This window comes from Panicum virgatum, chromosome 6N (assembly GCF_016808335.1).
Source record: "Panicum virgatum strain AP13 chromosome 6N, P.virgatum_v5, whole genome shotgun sequence".
Lineage (NCBI taxonomy): Eukaryota > Viridiplantae > Streptophyta > Magnoliopsida > Poales > Poaceae > Panicum > Panicum virgatum.
The window spans coordinates 27979088-28004855 of record NC_053150.1 but is presented as its reverse complement, the minus strand read 5'-3'; the positions used below and the strand labels follow the sequence as shown (position 1 = coordinate 28004855).

The window sequence follows — 25768 nt, the reverse complement described above, 5'->3', positions numbered from 1 at the left end:
GAGTCAGGCTTAGCTAGTGCGGCTGAATTTCGCGTACTAGCTAAGCCAGGCCAGCGGGTCTTCTTTGCATTGTTAGAGCCTGGCTAAATAGCTGTGCAGGCATCCAAATAGATCCAACTTGTATTACTGAAGCCTGGCTAGGGTCTAACGCAGGTAACGAAACGCACCATACATACCTGGCGCCGCCCGGGTCAGCAAGCGCGAACGAGCAGACCGCCGCTGGCCCGCAGCTACCCTCTCGGAGTCCCTTATCTCCTCCTAGTGCTGTCACTTTATTTATTCCTTCCTTTCCAATCTCTACAAACAAATACTCGTATTATAATAGATTATAAGCAAGCTAAATGTTTAGCAAATGCTCGTATTATAATATATTATAAGCAAACTAAATGCTTAGATGGAGCAGAGAGAAAAGGAGATAAAATAGAAGCGGACTGTAAGTTTACAGCTGGCTTCGACACAAGAATCAACAAACTTTGTGAGAGGAACAAGTGAACTATATTTAATGACGAATGATTAACTACTCCATCTGTTTCAAATTATAAGTCATTCCAAGTATCTTAGAGGGTCAAACCATCTCAAAGTTTGACCAAAGTTATAGATAGGAACACAAAGATTGATGACACCAAATAGATATACTATAAAAATATAGCTAACAAAGAATCTAATGATACTTAATTGGTATAATAAATATTATTATCTTGTTATATAAATTTGATCAAACTTGAAAAACTTTAACTCTTCAAGATTTTTGGAATGATTTATAATTTGGAACGAAGGGAGTACTATATAAGTAGGCTGAGAGGTAGGTTGGAAGGATCCTTGCAGCCAGCAGTCGACTGTATTGTTAACCTTGCTTTAATAGAGGTCCAATCATTTGTTTAGATAGTTTTTTATAAAATATAAGATATCTTATCTATTTCTAAAAACACATAATATTTTACCTTATATTTTAATTTGGTTCAACGTCTATCATCGACACGTGGGATGACTTCCATCCCGCTTGCGAGTCAGATTAGTCCTCTATCTCGTAGACCTCTATAAATTAATGCATATGCAATTACACAATTATATATAACTGATACTTATACAGATTAGTCCGAAGTATTTTATAAGTAAGCTTAAAATCATTGTAGAATCCTAAAAGTTCATAAAAGTTCTTAAAGCGGTGCACCATGGTCAATTCGGTCATATTTGTCTAGTATTAATAAAAAGAGGTAAAACAAAATAAAGAGCCAACAAAAGTTCCTAAGAAACAAAAAAACTAAGCAATAAGTGGAATTACAAAAAGTTGTCTATCCATTCTTTTATTGACGTTTCTTGGGAGCTTTTTGCCATAGGATAACCAGGACAAACTCTTTTGTAAGATGTAGATAGCATGTTGTTCATCGGCTGCACATTTCAGAAAATAAGTCGTTTATGGTCATCCAAATACCCTAATTTAAGAGGATAAGGCTGTCCACAGTGAGTGCGGTAAAAGAATCTCTACCGCATGCTGCAGTACCGGTTTCCAGTAAAAACTGCCGCAACAGGCGACACTAAAAGGAACGGTACCATTCCGTATGGAGCTCCACACGCCAAATCTATCAAGCCTAGCGGAGGAACTGGACGCAAACGCAACGACGTGGCGCGGGCCCGCCACCTGCGCGCCATCGCAACCACCTTCGGCGAGGAGGAGGGGGATGCGCCGCAGAGCAGCAGGCTCCATGGATGCACCGGTGCCATGGGAGAAGGAGGTACGAGGGAGGAGCAGGGGCAACAGAGAGAGAGACGGGGCTGTTCGATCCGCCGGAGGCGAGATGTGCGCTTGCCGGTCCAACCGCCGCCGCCGCCGCCGCCGTAGCTCCTCGACCTGGCGCAGAGGGAGGCTACGCCGCCATGGCACTCCGCCTCGACCCGCGCCGCTATGGGCGGGGCCCCGCTACGCCGGCGTGCGAGCGTGCAGGGAGGAGGGAGGCGTGGGATCAGCGGCCGGCACTGCTCCCCCGCCCGTGGCGGCGCTGCTGTCGAGCAGAGGAATTGGAGGGGGATGGCGGCGGCGGCGGCGGCGACGGCGCACCAGGTCGTGCTCCCCGCCAGCACTGGATGCGCAGCCGCGCCGCCGACCGGAGCAAGGCTGAGGCGGCGCCGAGGCGGGGCTCGCGGCCGTGGCCTCCTCCGCCGCGTGGCCCTCCGCCGCCGCCCTGCCAAGGAAGGTGAGGGAGGACGAGGAAGGAGGCGGCAGCTTCCATGCTCACCGCCGGCCTCCGTGGCTCGAGAAGGGAGTAGGCCGCCGCGGATCCACGCGCGGCCCCTCCGCCGCCGGCCGCGGCGAGCACCGTACCATGCCCCGCGCCGCCCGCCCACCGCGCTCGCGCCGGCCGCGCCCCACGTCGACCGCCGCTGCAGCCGCGCCCCGCGCCAGCCGCCACACCTCGACCCCGCGCACGCCTAGGAGCAGAGGAAGGGAGGAGAGAAGGGGCAGAGAGGGAGGGAAGGGGGCGGCGAGGGAGGGAGGGGGCGGAGGGCCGCTGGGGCGCTTGGTGTTTTACTCTTTAGATCGCCTAGGAGTAGATCGGCGAGATATTCTATACTGTGAGACATACCTTGTCCACGACTCCAGCGTGACCTCGTTCGCCGTTGGAGGCAGCGCACAGGCAGCGACGGGCGGTGTAGACGAGTCGTCGTGGTGACGGCGTCGGTGTGGTACTGTGGCAGCGGCATCACGGTGGTGATGGAGAGGTCGCAGAGGCAGTGGCGTGGAACCTTCCCTTTGCTTCAGCGCCCTCTCTCAGATCGGATCGAGTCTTGGGACCATCGAAAACTCAGGCACGGCGAACCTTCATACCGTGCCCGCTCGTCATCCTTTCCTTTTTATATTGGCGCTACGCAAAGGGGGGCCCACTTGCCAGCGAAAGGGCAAGAGCACCCCCGATCAGGGTGCGTGAGAGGGGTTTGACTCAGTCGTTGGACTGGGTCAGATGAGATCAACCTTACCCCTGGATCCGGCAGCCGCGTGGGCTGCGCCGCCACGCGTGCCATGGCCCCGCGACCTCCGCGGCGGTGAGGATGGAGGAGGGAGGTGGGGCGCGCTGACGTCGGCTCGCCGCGTGCGCCGCCCTTCGCGTGCGTAGGCTCGCGCGGCCCGAAGCTCGCTCGCCCCGTGGCGGCGCAGAAATCTAGTGAAGGAAGGGGTCGGGGAGGGAGGAGCGCCGGTGGGAGAGAGCAGGGGAGGGGTGCGACGCGGATAGGCGATGGAGAGAGAGAGGAAGGGAGAGAAAATAGAGTATGCTGTATGGATCCAGCAGCTGGTAGTTGATATAGAGGATGATGTATATAGAGTATGACGGATGCGGGGAAATTGGAGATAGAGAAGAGAATTTTGATGAGTAGGCAAAAATATTTTTTTAGAGGATGAAAATAGAGTACCACGAGTGCAGCCTAAAGACCGAGCTTAGCGTTGAATGCAGCCACCACAGTCTCTATAGTGGAAGAAGAGCGGACAGAGACCGAGATGATGCCAACCGGATTTTTTCCCGTGGTGTCGATGTGTTGGCACATGAAAGATTGCATGAAAGTAAGTGCTTAAAATGAGAGAGAGTGCAAGAGACAACCGGATTTTTCCCGTGGTGTCGATGTGTTGGCACACACCCCTAATCCACATTGTGACACTCACTAAGAGTCTTGTCATCTCCCATGTCACCGAGACTTGGGCGCTCACTAAGAGTCTCCGTTCACCATCCTGGCATGGTGGAGATCAAGCCACGTACAATCTTCTTCTCCGGGCTCCCACAATCCTTGGCAAACTCCGCGAGAAACACCTCGATCACCAAGATCGCCTAGGTGATGCCAATCACCAAGAGTAACAAGCTAGGGCCTTCACTTGAGCAAGAACCGATCACCAAGAACGGATGCACACAAGCTTCTCTCTACTCAAGTCCTTAGCCTTGCTTCTTGAATGATTGAATGATCAATTTGATGGAAGATGAAGCTCAAGGTGGCTCTTGACTATAGTATAAGTGTATGGATGTTGCCTGGTGTCAAGAGTGTCAAAATGACTCATTGGAGGGGTATATATAGGCAGCTCACACGAATAGAGCCGTTGGAGAAAAGCTGCCAGAAAACTGCGCAACGCCGGTTAATCCGACGATCCTCCAATAGCCAGCGTCGGTTTAACCGATGAATGTAAACTGCCCCTTCTGAAAACTAGCCGTTACAACTTGGGCAGATTAACCGACGTATCATCGGTTTAATCGGTGAGTGTAGTTATCCACTGATCAACTGAAAAACCAAGTCTCTGGACAACTGCACTAATGTTAACTCAAAACCATCGTCGGTTTAACCGGTGAGTACAACTTTAGAAAACCCTGGAAAAAACCATCTCCCTGGTCAATTGCACCGACGTCTCAATTCAAACATCGTCGGTTTAACCGGTGTATAGAACCTTGAAACACCCTGGAAAAACCAACTCTGGACTAATGCACCGACGTTAAATTCAAACACGTCGGTTTAACCGGTGTATTGACTTGTCCAGACTCTGCTGACTTCGTTTAACCGACGTATAGAAAAATGTAAGCGTCGGTTAAACCGGTGTTAAAGACTTTTTTTGATTTTGCCTTTTCTGATTTGAGTCTTGAATGAAATCCAAATGTTCTTGAGATATGAGTTGAAAACCACTTATTTGAGCTTCTAGGAACCTGAGTGACCATAGTGTGCATCCATTTTTGATTGACCATGTCCATGCTCAAGTTACTTGGCCTTAACCCCTCTTAATAGTGCGATCACTACAAAACTATAAAACCTATACTAACCTAAGTGTCCTTCTCAACCCTATGACACTTAGGACTAGAAAGATCCTTAGTCTTGACATATATATGAGTTGAATACCGAGATCGCCTTTTTGAATAATGAAATTGAGGGGCCTCTTTTGACATATGACCAAATGAGCGATAATGATCTATTAAGCTGCACAAACTCATTAGTCACAATAATGGTTGTCATTAATCACCGAAACATACCTTGAGGGCCTAGATGCTTACAACGTGGCGAGGCCCCCGCGTGCGGTGTCTTCTGCATGGCGACGAGAGTGAGGAGGTGGTCCAGCGGCGGGTGAGGCGAGGCTCCTGCGCGTTGTGTCTTCGCGGTGGTGACGGCGAGACAGCCTGCGTGTGGTTAGGATTCGGTGGTTTCACTCGGTCAGATGGTGTTTGGTGGGGCAGCGGCACTATGGCGACAGGTCCTGCATAGCAGTGGCCTTCTTGGTGTGATGCTGTCTGTTTTCCTCGACTTATTATCGACACAGGATTGTGTTTCGACGGCGACTTCCTAGGCTGGAGGACGTTGACTGTCGTGGCAACTTGGCTTGCTCGGCTGCCGTGACTGCAGTTTTGAGTGTTCATCCGTGTTGATGTCCCAATCCAACCGAGTGAGAGTTGAGGAGTGGCGTTTCTTAGCAGAGTTAAGTTGCGAAGTTCCCCACGTTGATGTCCCAATCCAACCGGGTGTATCTTCTTTTTTTTTTGTTTTTTTGTTTTTCCTGCATATGGTCTCGCAGGGACTGGATTGTAGTTTTGTATTTTTTCTGCTATATCAATAGAAACTCGTACTATCTTGTTTGATTCGTTCAAAAAAAATAATCCTTCACGAGTTGAAATAAAGAATCGTGACAGGTTTTATTTGTTTACCCACGCAACTTGCGCCAAACTCCAAAGGGCATGTGTCGGTTTTCGCTACTTTTGCTAGATAGAACCATGTTTAGTTTTCCCGCAAAGAAAACGAGGGGAATTGAAGTTTTGGCCGACAGAGGAGGAGAGGTGGGAGGCGGTGCCAGTCGTGGAGGCGGGCAGGCGGAGGCGGTCTGGGAGGCCGGGATGGTGGGTCCGGCGGAGGCGTCGCAGAGGAGGGCCTTGGAGGTGAGATCTGCTAGAAAAAAAAGGGTAGGCAGCGGCGGCTTGGGAGGCGGGGTTGGCGACCGCGGTGGGCGGTTCCGGCGACTGGAGCGGCGGTGGAGGAGGAGAGCTGGAGGGGCTAGGATGGCAATTGCATCCGCGGATGTATTTTGAATTCGACGGGTGCGGTTGTGGGTCCAAATTTTGACCCACAGTTGCACCCGCACCCACAATGTGCGGGTGAGGGTTTAGAATTTTACCCGCGGGTGAATCCGCATCCACAACACATTTATAAACCCAGCCCAATTTAACACTATTTATCATATAAATACATGGAAACTCTGCCTCATTCTAATTGTTGTGCTGCTGAATTATGATTTGTCGTAGCGGAGACTTTGGAACTTATGGATTATTACTTTGTTGCTAGTTGAAATTAGCTATTTGTCTATTCAAATTATGAAGCTGTCTATTTTTATAGTATAACTTGCCAAATCCGCGGGCACCCGAAACCCGCCCAAAACCTGGCGGGTGCAAAAATCCACCCACGAATTTGTCGCGGGCGGGTTTCTCCTGGCCCCGTGGGTTTTGCTGTGGGCGGGTTTTCGCCGCACCTGCACCCGAATCCGTGGGTGCCATCCCTAGGAGGGGCGCCGTTGTGGTTGAGGCGTACCGCCATGGAGTAGAGGCATCGCGGAGGAGGATCTGGGAGGCGAGGTCCCCTGTGGAGGAGGAGGGTAGGCGGTGGCCACTTGGGAGGTGGGGCCAACGATTGGGATGGGCGGGGCTGGCGACCGGGGAGGTGACGGTGGAGGAGAGGCGAAGGGGCGCCGCTGTATACGAGGTGCGGTGCCGTGGCATGGAGGAGAGGCGCCCGGAGGAGGGTGTCGGCCGAAAGCGCGAGAAGGAGCACGCGCAGGAAAGAAATGGTCGGAGGGGGAAAATGAGGATAGGGGTTGTGGGCTCGGCCCCTCACACTAGGAGGGGGGAGGCTAAGATGGAGGCCTGCATATTTTAGGAGCCAGCATAGGATCGCTGCTGGACCTGATTTTTAGCTCTGGCTCCTAAAATGTGAATAGGTTCCATGTTTTGAGGTTTTGTTGGAGATACTCTAAGACCCTCTAAGCTGCCGTGCCTGCTGCCAACCTCATGCTTCCTGTCTGCTTAGCTGCTTTAAGCCAATCTTTCATTATCTAAAAAAAAAGAGCTGCTTCAAGGCAAGCTTAAAACAGTTGTTAATTGACGCTGTTTCATGCATTGCATTGCCGGACCTCTTCAAAGACAAAAAAAATTCTTTATAAGCTTCTTCCTTTCTAAAATGACCCCAATGGGCTAAATTTGATGTTTCACCTGCTGCAATAGAGCTTTTCGGCCTAGCTAGAGCTCTGCAACTGCAATAGAGCATCGCCCGTACCTGATGCGCCGAGAAAGAACAAAAAGAAAAGAGTTCAGACGTTCGATCAAGATCGAATGGCTCACGTGACGTGGGCACTCGAGATTGCAGGCCAAAAAAAAAAAAGTCACTGACGACTGTGTTTTAAACTCAGTAGGCGTGCGTCCGTGCCTACTCGGATCCTGCGCGGTGGGGCTCCCCGCAAACAAGAAAGGCGAACAGGCGCCGGCCGCCGGCGAAGACGGGCACTGTTTACCGTGTGGCTGCCGCCGGAGTGGGCGTCAGCATCTCCCACCGGAGCAGACCAGGCTGCTTTCTTTTTCTGCCGCCGGCCTTTGCATGGCGGCATCTCGCATGATGATGATCATCATCTCGATCATCGGGCGATGATTCCGCGTGCTCCTCGATCTCGTGCCCCTCCATGCTTGCTTTCTGCTGCATGAGCTAATATCAGTATATGTAAACATGTAATTGGCTGTATAGTCTATATGTTGCATATGACATACTCTAAGAGCAGGGTTAATAAGGCAGCCCGCCAGCCGGCTGCAAGAGCGGCCATCCGCCGGCTTCCGCGCCCGCTGCTGGCTGCATGTCAGCTGTCCAGTCTATATGGGCTCACAAACAGAGATTAAAACACTCACCTCAGCTGGCGGTAAGTGAAACGTCCGCTTGTGTCTCTCTCCTCCACCTAGAATCTAGTCTTTTTGTAGCCTTCCATAATACTTTCTAAGGGGGAGTAGAGATAAGAGAAGAGAGCAGAGAGGCAGATTGTAAAAAGTAGTCGGGTGAAACACAGATTTCAAGATATTACATGAGAGGATGGGTGGATGACTATGTAGATGTAGTTTATACCAACATCTACTTACTTTAAAAGTCTAAAAGCTAACGATATGACACTAGCGTAAAGCTAGCTAGCAGCTAAATTATTAGCCGTACTCTAATACTCCGTGCTAGGACAGGCTTTATTTGTGCCCTAATATAATCAAACTCCTTTTCCTTTTTCCAGTGATTCCGATCGACGGAAGAAAAGCAGGGGACACGGGAAGGGGACAGGGGTAGGTAATTATCAATTTGGCCCAGCACGTAGATACACGCTCTTTCTCCTCAGCTCGTGATTCTGAAAACTATTTCGAACACTTCGACGGGTTACTAAGTCCCAGAAAGCAGACAATAAAAACTGCACGTAGTTATGAGGTAGAATTGATGTTGACGGTCTCATTAGCTGTCCAAAAGCTAGAATTGACATGTTTTGTGTCTGAAACGAGGGACGATATGGGAGTACATTGGAAGCTATTGCCTCTTCACCTTGTACATGCATGAATTTTTTTAGAAAAAAGAAACTTTATTAATTCCAAGTTTGATACATCGAGGTGATACATCGCTTTGAAATGTTCCCGGTCTCTGCCCTAATGACACACAACCCTACAAAAAGTTTTGGATAGAAACCAAGCATACTAATAGCTATCAATCCTAAGACTAGACTGCCACCCATGTACTCGGGCAAAAAAGTCCTTGGCCACCTGAGCCCAAAAATGCGATGCAGCTACAAGGGCGTCCTATGAAAAAGACCGTTGTAGGATACCCCATGTTCGTAGCCAATGTGTAGTCGTGAAGATAACCTGCAAGAAAGAATATTTGTTGTTATCAAATACCACCGCATTTCTGCAGCGCCAAACAGATCAACAGAGAGATGCAGCACCTAGAAGGACAAGTGGTTTGTAGTCTTTTGATATACCATTCAATCAGTTTCCAAACATATTAGATACACTACTTGGTTTAGGCAAACCTAAGCCGCGTAGACCGAGGCCCGTACCAACCGTGTAATGCAGCAATCAAAGAAAAGATGTTGTATTATCTCATCTTCATAAGCAGCACTGTTGGCTCCCTTGCCAATTACGTTTTGCTAGGTTGTCTTTTGTAAGTATGACTCCCCGTTTTAGGTACCATAGAAAGATCTTGATTTTGAGTGAAATTCTAAGTTTCCATAGCTTTTTATTTGTATTTGGGATATTCTGATGTATTAGTCCGAGGTAATGTGATTTTACTTTTAAAACACCTACCTGGTCTAGATTCCACTTGAATTCATCCCGTTCGTGGTTAAGTGTAATGTTAGCTAGGTGTGCAGCAAGGTTATTCCACATTACTAATTTGCTGCCAATTATATCTCTTCGCCAAGATAGATTGGGGGTACCTGAACTCAGTACCTCAGCCACCGTATCCTATTTTTTGCGAACTATGTTATAAAGTTGTGGGTATTGTTCGCGAAGGGATCTATTACCTAACCATGCATCTTCCTAAAATCTTATCCGAGACCCATCCTTAATAACGAAAGTGCTGAATTTTAAGAAGTTTGCTTTAACCTTCATTAGGCTTGCCAAGAAATGTGAATCCCCACTCTTCCATTGGACTTGTACTAAAAGTTTATTCTCTAAGTACTTATTACGTAGAATTTGATGCCATGTACCATCTGTCGTTAGGAGACGGTATAGCCACTTACTGAGCAGAGCAATGTTTTGAAGCTCTAGGCTATGTATTCCCAGTCCTCCCTGATTCTTAGGCTGGCACAGAATACTCCACTTTGCCAGATGGTATTTTTTTGTGCTCATCACTTTGCCAAGAAGAATCTAGACCGAGAGTAATCTAGCTTTTTACGAACCCCTTTTGGGATTTCAAAGAATGACATCATGTATATGGGAAGGTTGCTAAGGACCAAATTGATGAGTGTCAATCTGCCTCCAGTTGAAAGGTTTTTCCCTTTCCATCTACTGAGACGTTGCTCAAATCTTTCTTGGATCCTAACCCAATCATTATTAGATAGTTTTCTATAGTGGATCGGAACACCTAAGTATTTGATTGGGAAGTTGCCTGAGTTGCAACCAAACAGTTCCATGTAATGGTTTTCGTAGTTCTTAGCTTCGCCAAAGCAGAAAATTTCACTTTTGTGAAAATTGATTTTAAGACCAGATAACTGCTCAAACGCGCAAAGGATGTTCTTCATGTTTTGAGCTTGTTCCAAATTATGGTCCTTGAAAAGTATTGTGTCATCAGTGTACTGTAGGATAGAAAGCCCACCATCGATTATGTGTGGCACCACTCCATGTACCTGATCATTGGCTTTGGCTCTATTGATGAGGAGTGTGAGCATATCTGCTACTATATTGAATAGGATGGGTGAAAGTGGATCTCCCTGTCTCAGCCCTTTCTTCGTTTGAAAGTAAGGACCAATCTCATCATTGACGTTAATCGCCACGCTGCCGCCTGAGATGAATGACTTAATCCACTCAATCTATTTGGGTGAAAAGTCTTTCAACCGAAGCGTTTGCAATAAGAAGTCCCACTTTACTTTATCATAAATCTTTTCAAAATCTATTTTGAAGCCCACTCAGATTCTTTCGATGTAACTCAGGTATGGTTTCGTGTAGAACCACGACTCCCTCTAAAATGTTCCGGCCACACATAAAAGATGTTTGTGTAGGGCTGATTAGGTGATCTGCCACAAAATTAAAACGGTCTGTGGCCACTTTTGTGAAGATCTTAAAGCTGACATTTAGCAGGCAGATGGGCCTGTATTGTTAGATTTTATTTGCTTCTCGAGTTTTGGGCAATAAGGTTATGACATCAAAATTGAGACTGAATAAAGGCATGTCACCAAAGTGCAGATCATGGAATATGTTCATCGGGTCACCTTTGATGACTTCCCAAAAAATGCTGGTAGAACTCAGCAGGGAAGCCATCCGGGCCTGGTGCTTTGTTGTGTTCCACGTCAAAAATTGCTTCCCGAATCTTCTTTTCAATGAACGGAGCCGTGAGAAACTCGTTTTCTGGTTGACTGACTTGAGGGATATATCATCCATCCTATTATTCAGGCTGAAGTGACTATCCTCCGATGGTCCAAATAATTCTTTATAGAACTTGGTGGTATACTCTTTGAGGTTTTGTTGACCCTCTATTCCCCCCTCATGTTCCAGAGAGAAGATGTACTTTTTTCGATGTTTGCCATTAGCAATCATCTGAAAGTATCTAGTATTGTTATCCCCCAGAAGAACATCAGTTGCTTTGGCTCGTTGATAAAACCTTAGTTCTTCTTCCCATAGAAGTTTTATTAGGTCATCACGAGCAGTCTCCAACTGGTCTCTCTCCCCTTGAGATAGATTTCTTATCTCGGCTTGAGTGTCTATGTTAGTCACAACTTTTTGTAGGTTTTCCTTTTGGGCTTTATACACCCCATGGTGATGGCGTGCCCATCCCCGCAGGTGTTTTCTTAGTGCCCCCATTTTTCTATTCCAACGTTGAACCGAATTTTGCCCCACAACCGGTTGAATCCAGATTTTTTTGACTTTTTCTTTAAAGTCCTCATGAGACAACCAACTTAGTTCCATCTTGAACTGTTTAGGATGTTCCAAAAAAGCTGGATCACTAATCTCTAAAAGCAGCGGAGTATGATCTGATATCCCTCTGTCTAAAGCGTGTACCGTTACCAATGGATATTTGAGTTCCCATTTAGTTGTCATCAAAACCCTGTCGAGTTTTTCATAGGTAGGATCTATTAGGGAGTTTGCCCAGGTGAATTGTCGCCCCTTCAATTCTATCTCCCGAAGATCAAAACTATCTATGACAACATTGAATAGGAATGGCCATCGGGGATTAAAGTTATCTTTGTTTTTTTCTTTGTTGTGTCTCATGATATTAAAATCTCTCCCGATTATGGTTGTCAATGTATTCTATTGATAGGTGCGAATAAGCTCGGACAAAAAGGCTGATTTAAAATCCTCCTGTGCCGGGCCGTAGACTACCATTAGAATCCATCTGAAATCATCTTGTCTGTTGCGGAGATGGAATTTTATGAAAAATTTCCCTTCCACTATTAAGGATAAGTCAAGGATTAAGAAGTTCACCCCCAGAAGAATGCCACCCGAACACCGTCATGGCGGTAGACAATGCCAAACGAAATCCGCACCTCCCGAAAGTCGGTTAAGGTTGGCCCTAGACATGTCTTGTTTCCCAGTCTCCATGACGGCGACGAAGTCAAGGTTGTGATCTCTGATAGTTTCTGATAATACCGGTATTTAGCCAAGTCTAATAGACTTTTGCTATTCCAATAGAAGTCTTTCATGGAGAAACTCCTTTTTTTTAGTTTTTTTGGGCTCTCTTGCGAGCCTTCTCCTTTTTCGATGATGATTTAGATTTACGACCAGATACCCTGAATTATGTTTAGCAAAACTAATTAATCATTTTTTGCTAAAGTAATTTAGTTGCGTAGACTGAGTGTGCATTCATGGGGATAAAAATGCGTGTATATACGTGAAGTACATTTGTTTCTATAGTTTGTCTTTTTCAAAAAGATAGAAAGAATTAGTTTAGCTAGGTACACTCAACTGTATTAGTTCAAGTTAGCAAAGGAACTTATTACCTATTTTAATGTGGTTCCTCGAACCGGAAATCCTCCAAACTACATTGAGCAGGAACCGAAGTAGCTAGGCGAGCATTGTACTCGCTCGTAATCATGAAGAGCAACAGCGCCACCAATCATGAACGCAGGAACAGCAACTGACCAGTGGTTTACACTAAACTATAACACAACCGACAATGCTTTCGAAACCTTGACTCAAGCTAACATGTGTTCAAGTTTGAATTAACATCTATTTTATTATTTGGTTCACTTGTTTTGTTTTGTTCCGAACGATCGATATCATGATGAGGACCAATCCAATGCATGATCAGGGACAAATCTCTCTGGAATATTATAAACAGCAACTTAATATGAACTCAAGAACAAAGCTACGGCTCTCAGCGACACAAGTTACTGATCACTTAATATTCTGTTAGACAGAAATCAGCATATACAATCACCTTAAGTACATTTATTTCAAGATTCCCACATCTTCGACCTTTGTTTCAAGATTCCCACCTCTATCGTCTGGGAAGCCTCCAAAGAACAAACATTTCTATTTGGGGGTCAAATCATCATATCAAATAGAGTATATCAATGTTCATATCTTACCATGTGCATCCTACAAAACTAGCTTTATTCCAGCAACCAACAACTTACCACTATGATTAAGGAGACATGACATGCCAACCTTCTCGTTGGGCAATATAATATCAGATTTGCTAGTCCTCGCTCTTTTTTAGTGGCATTGGGAACTAGCTGGTCCAATCTGATATGTGATCTGAATTCTTTAAGCTTATGCCATTTTCAGCTTTTTTATATAAAAAAAATAAAGAAATAGGAGGGGTCTGGCCCATCTGATTTTGCGCTGGAATAGTTTCACTCCTTCGCCCCTTCTAGAATCGTGGAATTTTCCTTTTTTTTTGAAGAAACTACGGCACCCCTTATAGGGTGCCTGAAGAATTTTCCTCATCGTATCCAGATATTTCCTCTATAGGGAATTCCTGTTTCCAAACAGGATCTTAGTTGTTGTGGTCGAGTCTAATACTAGTGAGTCGATCAGGGCTTTCTGGTTTCTACTCACAGTCCATGTTGCTAATCGCCCTGTTCGCTGTGCTGGTGCTGGAGGCTGCTGCTGGAGTGGTGTGAAAGAAAAACACTGTTGGCTGGCTGGTGGCTGGAGGCTGCTGCTGGAATGGTGTGAAAGAAAAATAATGCTGGCTGGCTGGAGGCTGCTAGAGCAGAACAGGATGAATGCAGCGTGCTAATTTCGCGTTCAAGGACAATGCTAGTTATGAATCACCAAAAGCTAAAGCATGATTTCGATCCAAAGCTACTAAATGCATTCTGAATATATAGTAGCACACAATCAGTACAACATACAGTTACATCAACATTTTTAGTAGAAACGATTCCCCTGCTCATCATTCTAGGGAGCAAATAAAATGCCTTAATTATTAGTTAGCAACAGAGACGTACTGCTAACTCCTAAGAAAATCCAAATCCCTAATAAAGTAATAATCATTGGTAGCAACAGATTAAAGATCACTACTAGGGGTGCAAATTGGTGACTCTTAGGTGCCCCTCCAACCCTCTTTAGTTCAAAATTTTGTACTAATTCTCCAAATTGAGATGTCATTTTGAAGAATTAGTACAAAATTTTGAACTAAAGAGGGTTAGAGGGGCACATAAGGGTCATCAATTGACACCCCTAATCACTACAAACATGTCTTAACCCCTTGTTTCAGTGGTAGGCGCAGTATTTGAATTATGTGATGGTTAAGATGTGATTTTCTTCAGTGTTGTTTATAGTGAGGCCATGTGTACTAGTGTGGTCCATCTTTTAGCTACTCACCGACGTATTGAAATTTATTGTATATCAGTTTTTTTAATCGTCCAGTTGAGTCTATGAAAGAATCCAATTTATTCGTGATGAGGGGTAAATCTCTCAGGAATATTTAAGATACTAAACATTAAATTAGATACGAACCAGGATAGTGTACTAGCAGTTCCCTTTCAACATGCACATCTCATCTTCCATCTGAAAGAAATCTCTTTAGAAATACAGGACAAATGGAGGGTCAAATCATCAACAGATAAAGTATCACAATGTTGAGATCTTACCATGTGCCTCCTACAAAGTTTATTCCTTGTTCAGCAACTAACAACTTACCGTGATGATTAAGTAGACGTGACGTTCCGATCTTTTAGTTAGTCAAAGTAATGTCAGGTTTACTATTTTTCTGGTGGCATTTGGAATATATAAAATTAATAGATTGTAGATTTTATGTCTGAATGTTTTAAGGTTATGCAATCTATCAGAAATAAGCGCTGGCCCTGTTCCGCTCTTGAGGCCTTCTTTGGAATATCTTTATCAAGTTCTTGCAAAAACTAAGAAGTTTATGCCTTTCTAGTAAAATACATACATTAATATTAATTGCATTGTTCAAGTGCGTTTTCCTGCATTCTTCTTTATTTCACAATTGGTGCTTCGAATCTTATACATTAAACTCATGTTCAAATACAATATTATTGTTAAACTGCCTCCAGCATAAGAAAATGTATGGGATATTCAGAGCAATCAATGTGTTCTGAAGTACTCGTCGTACAGATTCCTCTGCTCATCATTCAATCAAGGAAGAGATAAATGTTCGTATTAGTTAGCAATAAACATACTGCTAACTGCAAAGCAATCTAACGTCCTAATCAATTTTTTGAAACCGAACGTCCTAATCATTTGCTGGCGAATAACTAAAGGCCGACACATAGATATCTTAACCGGTTTCATTCAGTGATACTTGCAGTATTTGCCATGTGTCATGATTAAGATTGTTTTGTTTCTCCAAAAGTGTTCTAAGTCATCTACCATTTGAAAGCCACATCTGTCAACAAAATGATAGCATCCAATTCAACATTGCATATACAAAAAAAGATGAATAATAATGATACTTAAAATTAAATGTGAAGTGCTTCTGTACTAGCCGAAAATAGGAGATGAGGTTAATATAGTTAAATGGCAGTTGACAAGCAATCATTAGTCGCTGCAAACTTTTCAGGTTATCTAATTTCGAGGTATATTTGAAAACTGTACTCGCTGCTGGAGGTTGGCACCTTCACGGCTGCACCCTCACACTTGTCCTTTTGAGTTCATGAAGTGCTGGACAGGGACCATGTACTCTAGGTGTACCTTCATTTTGATCCAGTTAGTGATGCCTACAAGCTTAGGTTTTCCTCTGTTCATCTTAGGACCATCACCCTTTACCTATTTGCTTCAACTAGAAGCAAGAGGAAGCTGTAGAAGCAACAAAAAGGATGGTTCAAGGAAGCACAATTACAGCTTACTTTAAGTGCACATGGGAAGCACACAATGAAAAAGGACATGATTTTGGACAAGTCATGCTCAGAGTGGTCTTGATTCTACCTAATCGAGTGGTTTGCACAAATATAGTCACTGATAGGAGAAACCATAAAGATGCAATGTAGATGATAGGATACATGGTAGGTGTATCATATAACTGAAAAGAATGGTCATAGTTGTTAACACCTTTAGAAATTTCAGTTAATCATATAAGATAACTCTCTATGATTGCAAGTTTACGCTTATTGAGGTTAGTGGTTAGACGGCTAACAATATGATTGTGACTTGTAATTTATGAGTAAAAGAAAAGAAAGTATTGTGATTTCTTTTTGGTGCATGACGCTTGCATTCAGTCAGCAATGGCGTTGCTTTTAAAATAATGTTGTAATGATCGCTGCATTCCTGATCTATCTAAGTTTGACGGACTTCGTTAAACACAGTCCCAAAATTAAAGATGCACGCCTCAGAACTTGTCCCGAGCCCCTTTCAATAAAAGCAGCGGGCTCATAAGAGTAGCTCCAAGAGGCTGGTTAAACCTGCTTGGTATAAAAAAAGAGTAAATTGCACCCACCATACAACAACTTGTCAGGTGGGTGCAAATTGGTCCAAGAACTTATAAAATGCTTAATTTTAGTACAATAACTTGACATGTGGGTGCATATCAGTCCAACAACTTGTAAAATGCCCAACTTAATGCAATAACTTGGCAAATAGGTACATTTACAGTCCAAACATTACACGATTATATAACTACCGCAAAGTCTCAATAAAGAGTATATTCATGTTAGGACAAATTATTAAGTATTATTTGACCATTGATTTTTGTGCTGCGCCTGCGTGGTAATGTATTTGGCCAGTATAAAATCCTTACTGTTTAGAAATTAATGTTATGTCTTTACATTAACTATTTTTGTATAGTGATTTAATTTTAATTAAAAAAATTTCATTTTATATTTAATATTGAAAATTCCACCCTCACTGTTTACGATATGTTTGACTATATGCACTATTAAATTAAAAAAAGCCAATACGTTGATACAAACTATTGATACCGTATAGGAGCTTGATACATATATTTTTAAAGCCTCATATATTCGTTAGAAAGGAAAAATGAGCTAAATAAACAGAAACAAACATGAGCATTGTTGAATACATGAGCAGAAGCGCATAAGAAACCTAAGGTTTCAGGGTCTCTCTTATCGACTTCAGTGTTTGAGTGATGCTAATGGTGTAATTTTAAAATTTGTTTGCATTTGAACTAATAAAAAATTATATATAGTTGAAAAGCAACAACCGGATCACCATCAATAATTTCCAATTATAAAATTTAAGAATTATTGACGTTCATCTACTTTGCTTAATATGTTGCTGTTGTAATGGTCGTTAAATAATATATTATTTTTAATAAAACCATAACTAATTTATTCTGAGAATAAATTTTTTGATGTCCATCTTGACACAAAAATCTACGGTCAAATAATACGTTCCGACATGAATATACTCTTTATTGTGACTTGACGTTGTCAAATATATTGTCGTGTAATGTTTGGACTGCGAATGCACCAATTTACCAAATTATTAAGCATTTTCTAAGTTGTTGGATTAATCTGCACCCAGCTATCAAGTTATTGTACTAAATTGAGCACTTTACAAGTTGATGGACCAATTTGTACTCACCTACCAAGTTGTTGTATGATGGGTGCAATTTACTCTAAAAAAATGAAAAGGAGGAGAAATCGTCATCCAACAGAGTAGCTATCTTCGCCGTCTCGCTATCTTGCTAGAAATACCGGCCCCCCTCGCTCGTTTTCTTTACATAGCGGCTCCGACTCGGCATCTAGCCTTCTGACCATGCGGTCCTGCTTTCTTGGCGCGCGCCCTCCTGCTCCCGCGCTCTCGCGGCCTCAGCCTCGCCATCGTGCCCTAACCCTGGCGCCATCACGCCGCTCCGGCCGTCACCCCCTGTGATGTCGCGCCATCTCGGCCCGGCGCCCGCCATTGCCCCCTGTAAGATTCGCAACAAAATATGAGTTTAAGGTCCAATGATCTGGATTGGGTGCGTTCGTTGCGAAAAATTCTAACGCCACTTCATGACATGAACTTTTACATAATTGCATCAGTTCGGCCTGCTTCGCACCGAGTTTTGTGTAATAATGAAACAATACCAAGTGCACCCAAATATTATGAAATGCACCAAAACATTGGTGGATGACGGGGGCGGCATTAAGACCGCAGACGAGGAGGGGAGAGGCGGCGGCGGCGAGGGTGAGCCAGCGTGGCCGGTGAAAAGGGGGCAGTTCATGCGGGGTGACGAGAGGTAGGTGCGGAGCGCAAGTGCCAGGGGCCGCGGCGGGGATTGGAGGTGTGGACTTAGATGAGCAGGCAGCAGTGTGGGGTGGAGGAACAGTCAACGGCAGTGGACGTATGCAGCCACAACCTCGCCGGATGCCGAGGAGGAGGACACGAACGTGCACGCGCTGCAGGGGCGTGGCTGGGGCTTCTCTGTCTCCTTTGCGTGTCTCCGCCCGTGTCCCTGTGCACGTGGAGGCCATCCCTTCATCCCCCATCCAGAAACCTGACCCCACCAGGCCCTCTGTTTTTTTCCATAACAACCCAACGCCGAGAAAACGGAGACGTCATTCCGTGCCGTTCGTGGCCCTTTCTGCGCGCTTTTCTTGTTTTTAAGCGCCAAACAGCAGTTATCTGAAATTAATGGCGGGAAGGAAAACTGCATATCCTAAAAAGTGGCACCAATTACAATAGATGTAGATCATTAGTTACATCTTCCTCAATGACACAGCAACAATGGCTTCTCAGCCAAATCTCCCTACGCCTCACCAGACTAACAACATGGATATGCCAGTGCCATTACTTCAACAAGTACAAAGCATCATCACGCCACCTGATACTGATGCTGCCACATCCTCATCAGATTTCTTCAGGATCAACACTCAGTCTGTTGACACAGAAAGGATTGAGTTAGAAAGCGTAAGTCATACAAGTCATGCCCTAATATCATTATGTGAATTCCTTATCTATACTTTATGGCTAACTTATTGCACATGGCACCCTCTAATAGTCCAACCAGGATTCTAGAAAAGATGATTCTGCCCAGGTAGAAAATTCTCTGGAAGACAACATACCAAAGATTGGTATGAAATTCTATTCTGAGCAAGAGGCATATGACTTTTACAATTCCTATGCTCGAATCAAGGTATTCAGCATTCGTAGAAGCAGTTCACATAATGTGAAAAATACTACCACAATAAAGAATAGAACTTTTTGTTGTTCTCGTGCAGGTACAAAATTAAACTATCTAATATTATTTTTATTCATGGCTAGAGGTAGAACATCATTTTGATTAAATTATTTATTTATTTGTCAATAGGTATTCGAGGTCCTGATAAGAGAGAGGAGTCTTCGAAGTATAGTAGACCAGAGACTCGATGTATGTGTCAAGCTCGCATGAAGATCAGTCTCAAAGATGGGTTCTACTACATCTATGAATTTGAGCCTGAGCACAATCATATTCTTGCTACTGCTAGCCAAGCACATCATTTAATATCTCAAAGGACAATAACAGAAGGACAACTTGCAAGTGTTGAAGCTGCTAAAGCTGTCGGCATTTCAAATAAAGCTACATTTGATCTCATGGCAAAAGAAGCAGGTGGAATTGAGAATCTTGGTTTTACACGTGAAGATATGAAAAACAAATTGTATTCAAAGAGGACACTGAAGATAAACCAAGGAGATACCGAAGGAGTGTTGGAATATCTAGAGAAAAAAAAAACATCAGACAAAGAGAAGTTCTTCTATTCCATTCAGGTTGACGATGATGACTTGATAACAAATATATTCTAGACTGATTCAAAAATGGTTGCAGATTATGAAGTTTATGGTGATATTGTTTGCTTTGACACGACATACAGAAAACTTAATGATGGGCGTCCATTTGGTTTGCTAGTTGGACTGAACAACCACAAGAAAACTATCATCTTTGGTGCTGCACTTTTGTATGATGAAACTGTTGAAAGTTTTATTTGGCTTTTCAACACCTTTTTAGCTGCTATGTCAGGCAAGAAGCCACAAACCATTTTAACTGACGAAGATGCAGCAATGGCCAAAGCAATTAAGATTGTACTACCAGAGAGTCATCACAGGATTTGTGTTTGGCATATGAACCAAAATACATGCAATCACCTCTCTGGAGTTGTTGAGGAAAATAAGAAGTTTAATACAGATTTTCAGAGATGTATTTATGATCAGGAGGAGGAGGAGGAGGAGGAGGATTTTATAAATGCATGGAACAATTTGCTAGAGAAATATAACCTGCAAGAAAATGAGTGGCTCGAAAGATTATTTAACAAAAACGAGAAATGGGCCTTAGTGTATGGACGAAATACATTTTCTGCTGATATGGTTAGCACTCAAAGAAGTGAAAGCATGAATAATGAGTTGAAGGGATATATTAGTGTAAAATATGACATACTTACCTTTTTTGGGCACTTTGACCGGCTGGTGGCAAATAAACGATATGAGGAGGTGAGATGTGATTTCAAGGCAACACAAAGTACCCCACCTCTGAAATCGGACATGAGAATATTAAGGCATGCAGCAAAAATTTACACTCCAGTAGTGTTTAAGGTATTTCAAGAACAAGTGATGCAAACACTGAACTGCGATCTATTCTATTGTGGTGATGTTGATGCTGAAAAGGTGTACAAAATAAAGGTTTGTGGGAGGAAAAATGAACACATTGTTAAGTTTTCTACATTGGGAGGTCAAGTAAATTGTAGCTGCGAAAAATTTGAATTCGTTGGAATTTTATGCTGCCATGCGTTGAAGATACTTTATATTAACAATATCAAAAAAATTCCTGAACAATACATACTGAAAAGATGGACGATGGATGCAAAAGTACTTCATATCAAGAGCAATTCTGAGACACACGAAGATCCCAAAACAAAGCTATCACAACGCAGAAAAGAGTTATCTAGAATGTTTCTTAAATTAGCTGCCCGAGCTACAGAATCTGATGAAACATACTTACTGGCCGTAAGCAATGTAGAGCGATTAGCAGAAGATGTGGAGAAAAGCCTAGGAAAAAGATTTGATCCAGATTTGGATAATTCAACTCATACACAAGGTTTGCACTATGCTATAACCTAAACCTGAATAATACTTGTGTTTTTTTCTAAACAATCAACTTTTTGTAGGAACACAACAACAAGATGAGGCTATAAAACCAAAAGGCATCAAGGTCAAGGAAAAGGAAGTTCGTGGATCTGAGAGACCAATTGGTGGTTTTGAGAAGGCAACACGGCAGAGAAAAAAGACCACGAAGGACCCAAAGGCATCTGATTCTGCAATGGAAGCAAATACTAGTTCTGCATCTGGTTTCGAGAAGCCAACAAGAAAGAGGAAAAAAAAATCATAAATGACCCAAAGACATCTCATTTTCCAATAGAAGCAGTAACACATTCACATCCATATAACACTGTCTTGGTATAAGATTTATAGTTTATTTACCATTGTAAAGACTTATATGTGATACTGATAATAGTATTCATTTTCTATTGGTATGCAGGGCCATTTAGGAACAAGTACACACCAACATCACATACAAATACCAGGCCACTATCCAGTTGGAAATGATTTCATGCCTCCATCGTTTGGTCCTTTCTTTGGGACTCCTGATCATGGTCAAGGCACACAATCAGGAAATGCTACTCAGTCATTTAATGCAAATCCCAACAATATGTTTTTTGGGACTGTCGTGGTGCTGCAAACCACAGCCGGGTGGTGGAAGGCACCCGCCCTAGCCCAGAGGGTGTATACTCGGGGGTTAGCTAGTCCTATTTCGATCTCTCCCAAGAACACGATGAACACCGCGGGATTAGAGTGGTTCGGGCCGCCGGAGCGTAATACCCTACATCCACTGTGTGTTGTATTGCCTTCCCTCGAGAGAGAGAGGGAGAGAGCTCGCGAGAGCTGGTGTGTCTAGAGAGCTTGTAGTGCACAGCGAGCGCCTCCCTTTTATATCTCAAGGGAGGCGCGTACATGGCTGTTGGGTCCCCGACAGGTGGGCCCAACGATGTACTATAAGATAACGTACTGTTCATACATTATGGCGTCGCAGGCAAATGAGATCTCTCTCCTGGATTCCCTTGCCTGTTCTTGGAGTCCCTCGTTCATCATGTCCAGGCGCTGTCTTGTCGGGACGATACCAGACGTAGCTAGTGGCGTCGCCTGCCACGTAGCTTAACGGGCTGTGTAGCTTGCGGTGTAGGCGGCATGATGGAAAAGTGCCGTGCCATCGTATCTATTTAATGCTGCAGACGGGCTCTGCGCGGGTGCGGCACAGGCGGCTGCACTGTGCGCATTGGTAATACGCGATGCACAGTGAGGCCTGACAAAGGCTGTCCCGCGTGCCGCGGCGACAGAGCACGCCTCAACCATCCGCATTAAATGCGGTGGGTGGGCTTGTCTCCCAGCGGAAGACTCGCGCACGAGCCCGCGCCTCCAGGGCACGTGGCGGTTCCGGACCCCCACGCAGTAAAGGGGGGGTCCGGTCGGACGCAGGAGGTCCCGGACCCCTATGGGGGGTCCGAGGCCTCAGTTGTCAGCTCGGAGCTTCCCTTCATTAGAGACACGTGGCGTCTCCGGACCCATCCCCAGGCGGGGAACGGGTCCGGGGCTGTTGGCCTGGTGAGGGAAGAGCCTGACCCATGGGGCCTGGCTACTCCGCCCTTTCCGCGCAGTTACGGATAACTACGCGGGTCCTGCCTTGCCGCAGTAAGAGTGGGTATCCCTGCTACAGGGTACCGACAGTGGCCCCCGGGCCCACCTTGGGGGAGGTATGAGCCCACAGGTGGGGTCACTACTGCGATTTGGCTCTGCATAGCTTGAAGCTTCTTACTGCAGGGGTCTTGACCAGCTAAGACCATCCATCGGGTTGTTTGCTGCCTCATCACATCGCAACGGCTTACTGACTCATGGGCCCCACGCACAGTGGTTCACCTGGTCACGCGCGCGACGCTCGGCATTGTTGCGGCCGGAGTAAACGGATCATTTACCACCGGCGCAGTCCCCGAAAAGCTCGGCCACGCTAGCGCTTAATACGCGCATGTCAGCTCAGCTTCCGCCTCGCTTCGCGCGTGGGCGACGGTTCAGATCCCGCCTTTCCACATCTTTGTTGGTTACCCGCTCACCCCGACAGGTGGGCCTGGGCCCCCATGTCATGGACTGGGCGGTTAACACCAGGTGCGGGCGTCGCTTGGGTTCCAGCGAAGGTTCCGGGGCGCGCCGGTTGAGTCAGGCTTTATAACGGGACGAACCGCATACCGCAGTTACTTTCTCGCATTCGCCTTCTTCCTTCCAACCTTTGCGTCCCTTTGCCTTCGAGCTTTTCTTGCCCCTTGTTCCCCCACGCAGATTGCTCCTCTCCTCCACATATAGATGGCATCCCTTGCTCATCCCCGCCGTTTCCAGTCCGAGGAAGAGCTGAACACGGTGCGCCGGCTGCTTGGGTGGAGTACTCAGGAGACCGGCTGGGGGGTCCGAGCAGGCTCGGTTCCCCTTGGCAACCTCCGCGCCGGGGAGTTTGTGCTATTTACCTCGCACATCTCCACCGGCGTGGGGCTGCCAATCTCTTCGTTCCTGCTACTGCTGCTGGAGGACTTCGGCCTCCAACTTCAGCACCTGACGCCCCACTCCCTCCTCCTGGTGTCCATCTTCGTGCATTTGTGCGAGATGTTCGTGGGAGTGCGGCCCTGCGTCATCCTCTTCCGCCACTTCTTCGTCTTGGTGAGGTCCGGAAGGAGTAAGGACGAAGTGCGGGGTACTACTTCCAGATAAGGAGTGACTGCCGACGCCTTAATCCTCGGCCTTACTGGCGGGAAGTGGGAGGAGTGGCGCAGGGATTGGGTGATCACCACCACCGAAGCCAACGAGCGCCTTGCCCTGCCGACCGAGGGACCTGCCACCGACCGTGGATCTTGGAGGGCCAAGCCGTCCCTGCAGCCGGAATTCGACTCCGTGCTGGGCAAGATCAAGTCGCTGGCGGAGAGCGGCCTCACCTCGTGGCATGTGCTTGGAGACATCCTGAAGCGCCGAATTGCCCCCCTGAAGCAGCGCCCGCGCCCCGCTTGGAGCTTCACCGGTCTCAACGACTGCAGCAGGACCCACCGCGGAGAGGGGAGTGACCTGACCCAGGAAGTCTTGGAGGTCCTGGTGCGGGCCGTGACGGGAGACGCCTTCGTTCCGGAGAACCTGATCCTCCCCCAGGGAATTGTCCCCCTCTGCGAGGACTCCGCGAGGGTGGCGGTGCTGGCTACCCTGCCAACTCTTGACGACGGGGGGCTGGCCCCACGCCAGACCGGGGGCGATCCGAACCGTGGGCTCCAGATCCCTGGCGCGTCAGGGGATCAAGCTACACTGAGCACCGCGGGGTCCGGCGCCACCACGAAGGGGAAGCAGGCCGTGGCCAGTAGCGCGGCCACAGCCGGAACCAGCCAGGTACAGAGCAGCTCCGGTGCGTCGTCGGGAGATGCAGGCCGGCGCAGGCTACTCAGGGGCGATGGGACCCTGGTCTCGGAGTCCGCCGGGAAGCGTCAGAGGACCTCTGAGGGCGCGGGCCAGGGTAGCTCTCGGGCCGCCGGCCCTCGCGATTCCTCCGGGGCGACTGCGCCGCCACCATCGCCGCCGAGAGATACCTCCCGCCGGCAGCAACAGCAGCGGCAGCAGCCGTAGGAGCAGCTGCAGCGGGCGCGAGAGCGGCAACAGTAGCAACAGGTGCAGCCCCGAGCTGCGCCCGCACCGCGGCCACGGGATCAGCAGCAGCAGCAGGAGCAAGCCCGGGTTGAGCCTGCATCGAAGCTGCGGGAGCAGCAGCAGCAGCAGGAGCAAGCCCGGGTAGCGCCTGCATCGCAGCTGCGGGAGCAGCAGCAGGAGCGGAGGTCGGGCCTTCGTGGACGCTGGGTACCCGGCACTTCCGGGTTAGTATTATTCTGCTCTCTTCCCTTGTGCCAGGTGCCCTGCTTTTTGCTGAAGGCTTCTCCACTTTGTTGCCAAGACTCGTCGCCCCAGCAATTCTTCCAACATCGCCGGCTCGTCGGGTGGTGGCCAGGCGACCGCGGCCTCAGCGGCGACAGCAGCGGCGACGACGGGTGCGGGATCCTCAGGTACAGCGATCTCTGCTGGCCCGGTGGTGCGCGATGTGGTGCTGACAGGCGCGTTATTACCAGACTCTGCAGCACTCAACACGGCGGCGGCGGTGGGGGCACCTGTAGCGGACGCTGTAGACGCAGCGGCGGCGGGGGTGCCGGCGCTGGGCTCAGCGGCCCTTGACGCAGCGACGGCGGAGGCGCCAGCACTGGACGCAGCCGCACCTGACGCGGCAGCGGCGGAAGCGCCGGTGTTGGGTGCTGCCGCACCCGACGCAGCGACGACGGAGGCGCCGGAGCTGGGCGCTGCCGCACCCGACACAGCGACGGCGGAAGCACCGGTGCTGGGCGCATCCGCACCCGACGTGGCGGCGGTGGAGGCGCCGGTGCTGGGCGCTGCCGCACCCGACGTGGCGGCGGCGGCGGAGATGCCGGCTCTGGGCGCTACCGCCCCCGATGCTGCGGCGGCGGAGGCGCCAGTGTTGGGCGCAGCCGCACCCGACGCGGTGGTGGCAGAGGCGCCGGAGACAAGTGCTGCAGCGGAGGCCCCCACCTCCAGCTCCGGTCCTATTGCAGAGGAGGAGTTGGAGGTGGTCTTTGGCA

General features: G+C 47.0%; 1 pseudogene; it reads left to right on the top strand.

Moving 5' to 3' along the window:
- The first annotated feature begins 18851 nt into the window (after positions 1–18851).
- On the top strand, positions 18852–21489 carry LOC120678036 (annotated as a pseudogene).
- Positions 21490–25768: the final 4279 nt, after the last annotated feature.